Source organism: Nycticebus coucang, chromosome 18, assembly GCF_027406575.1.
Source record: "Nycticebus coucang isolate mNycCou1 chromosome 18, mNycCou1.pri, whole genome shotgun sequence".
NCBI lineage: Eukaryota > Metazoa > Chordata > Mammalia > Primates > Lorisidae > Nycticebus > Nycticebus coucang.
The window spans coordinates 11,018,740-11,022,366 of record NC_069797.1 but is presented as its reverse complement, the minus strand read 5'-3'; positions in this window follow the sequence as shown (position 1 = coordinate 11,022,366).

The following is a 3,627-nucleotide window of genomic DNA, read 5'->3' as shown; positions in this document are numbered from 1 at the left end:
ACCAAATGGTGGAAAATTAACATGGTGCAGACCCAACAGAAGAACTCTGGCAACATCAATAACCAGAGTAGATCAACACCCCCCACCTCCAAGAAATGACAAAGGAGATACAACTGAAGATGTCATGCATAAACAAATGGCAGCAATGTCAGAAATCAAATTCAGAATATGGATTACAAATAAAATAAATAGAATGGAAGAAAAGATAGAAATTGAATTCCAAAGAGTGGTTCTAAAGTTGTCGCAAGAAATTAATGAATTCAAAGCCTAAGTCACCAAAGATATGGACATAATGAGAAAAGAGATAGCAGAGCTCAAGGAAATGAAAAAGTTAGTTGAGGAGCTTCAAAATACAGTAGAATCCCTCAGTAATAAAGTTGATGAGGCAGAAGAAAGGATCTCTGAAACTGAAGACAAAGCTTTTGAATTGTCCCAAACACTCAAAGAGGCAGATAAATGGAGGGTAAAAATTGATCATTCCCTGAGAGAGTTGTAGGATCACTCCAAAAGATTAAACATTCATTTTATAGGAATTCCCAAAGGAGAAGAGGATGGTCCTAAGTGATTTTGGAGGAGAATTTCCCAAGCATTGCAAGAGATATAGAACTTCAGATAGCAGACAGTTTCAGAACTCCAGCAAAATTCAATCCAAATAAAGCATCTCCTAGACACATTGTTATTAACTTTGCCAAAGTTAAGACAAAGGAGATAATTCTGCAAGCAGCCAGATTCTTAAGAAAAGCATCACCGTTTTCGTTTCCTGATCTGGGCACTGAGCGGTTGTCTCAACTTCAGCAGTTCCATCTGGAGATACCAGTTGTCTCAGTAGCAGTCTCTGTCACGCTGTGAACCTGTAGGTACTGGGAGATCTGTAGGGAGGACACCGGGACATCTCTGAAGCTGGGAAATGAGGCGAGCAAGATGGCAGCCGAGTAACAGCTTCCTTGCATCTGGGCACCGTGAGTCTGGGGAGATAGGACTCCAGGCATCTCTGGCTGGTGGGAACTGCCTATCATCACTCCTATGAGGATACAGGGAGTCAGCGAGAGACTTCTGGACCCCAAGAGGAGGACTAAAACCATGGAAAACTGGCAAGTGGTCGCGTGTGTTCAATCCGTCTAAACCCGCCCACAACTGCAAGTTCAGTAGCAGCGAGACTGCAAACCAGAAAGGCCTTACCTGTGAACTGTTTTGGTGTCCTTGGACTTGGCACTGAGTTGAACTGCCTTGGGGAAGGCCTGAGCGGGAGTGCGGAGAACTTTGGCCGTTGTCTAGGGCCCCAGTCTGAGCCGCTGAGCCAGACAGAGCTAATAGTGTTTGGCGGTGGGTCACACGGATCCATTGTCAGTGATCTGCCCCGGCAAGCTCCACCCTCAGGGTCGCAGAGCTAGAAACGGGTGGGAGCTGGTAACCCAGCAACCAAGTAGCCTAAGGGTGGGGTCTGAGCCGCCTTGCAGCCCTAACCCTCAGGGGCAGAGTGAGACCAGTTTTGGCACACTGGGTAAGTGGATAGCCACTTCAGCAGCGATTCCAGCGAGAAAGCTGGGAAAGCTTCTGCTCAGCAAGTTTACAAGTTCAAAGTGCCTTTTAAGTGGGCTGAAGAGAGATTTAGGGTGTCTACCTGCTGGGGTTTGAGAAATCAGCAGCCTCCAGTCGTATCAGAACTGGGACTAATATCTCATACCCCAGAAGACCACATGTTGCCCAGACAATATTCAATAACATATACAAACTGCTTTGTTTTTGGTTGTGTATTTTTTTCTTTTTTTTTTTTTTTGTTTGGTTGTTTTTTTTGTTTGTTTATTTTGACGTTGCTAATGTTCTTTTGTTTTTTTAATTTCAATCTTTTCCACACAGATCCCTTTTTCTTTCTCAATTTTCCTAGTTTAATTATAATTTCCCATTGCTGCCTTTTTTAATAACTTCAACTTCATTTTTGCTAGTGTTTCTACCGATATAATTTGGTTTTTCACCCAATTTTATCCCTGTAAAGTTTTCTGTTTGCCTGTTTTGGTTTGATTTATAGCATTTTTGTCTTTCCTCTCTACTTGGTGGAGGTGGGGTACTGTGTCTGACCGGGTTAGCAAAGAGCTGCTGACCTCAAGGGAACCACACAACTGGGCACCCCCAGAAGGTGGGTTTTTTTAAGGTTGTGTCAAAGTACCCTACTGTACACCTATATTGCCCTGTCTCCCTCTTTCTGTGCCTCTCTTCTTTTTGTCAATATTCCTTATACCCACCCCCTCTCCTTTCTCTATCTTTCTCTTTTTCTTATCACTCGGTCCTCCTTTCTTTCATCCCCTTTTTTTTGCTCTTCAACCTTCTCACCCTTCTGGTCCTGTAACCCTTAGTCCACAGGCACAAGAACTTAAAGAGCAAGAGGAAGTGAAAGGAAAATTAGGGCAAGGAAACAGATAAAAGAAATCACTCATGAGGAAGAATCAGCAGAAAACTCCAGGCAACATGAAGAACCAGTCTAGAACAACCCCACCAAGGGACCATGAGGTAGCTACTGCAGATGATTCCACCAGTATAGAAATGTTAGGAATGACAGAAAGGGAATTTAGAATACACATGTTGAAAACAATGAAAGAAATGATGGAAACAATGAAGGAAATTGCTAATAAAGTGGAAAATAACCAAAAGGAAATCCAAAAACAGAATCAAATAAGAGATGAACGTTATGAAGAATATAAAAAAGATATAGCAGAGCTGAAAGAACTGAAACAGTCAATTAGGGAACTTAAAGATGCAATGGAAAGTATCAGCAACAGGTTAGACCATGCAGAAGAAAGAATTTCAGAGGTAGAAGACAAAGTTCTTGAGATAACTCAGATAGTAAAAGAGGCAGAAAAGAAGAGAGAGAAAGCAGAACGTTCACTGTCAGAATTATGGGACTTTATGAAGCGTTCCAACATACGAGTTATAGGAATTCCAGAAGGGGAAGAAGAATGCCCCAGAGGAAGGGAAGCCATACTAGAGAATATTATACAAGAAAATTTCCCAAACATCACCAAAGATTCTGACACACTGCTTTCAGAGGGATATCGGACCCCGGGTCGCCTCAACTCTAACCGAGCTTCTCCAAGACACATTGTGATGAACCTGTCCAAAGTCAAGACAAAAGAAAAGATTCTGCAAGCTGCCAGGAGTAAGTGCCAGTTGACCTACAGGGGCAAATCCATCAGAGTGACCGCAGACTTCTCTAATGAAACTTTCCAAGCAAGAAGACAATGGTCATCTACCTTTAATCTACTTAAACAGAACAATTTTCAGCCCAGAATTCTGTACCCTGCTAAGCTAAGCTTCAAAATTGACGGAGAAATCAAATCATTTACGGATATACAAACATTGAGGAAATTTGCCACAACAAGACCAGCTCTACAGGAAATACTTCAACCTGTTCTGCACACTGACCACCACAATGGATCAGCAGCAAAGTAAGAACTCAGAAATCAAAGGGCAGAATCTAACCTCCACACTGATGCAAAAGATAAAACTAAGCAATGGACTCTCACCAAATAAGACGAATAGAATACTACCACACTTATCAATTATCTCCATAAATGTTAATGGCTTGAATTCCCCACTGAAGAGACATAGATTGGCTGACTGGATTAAAAAACA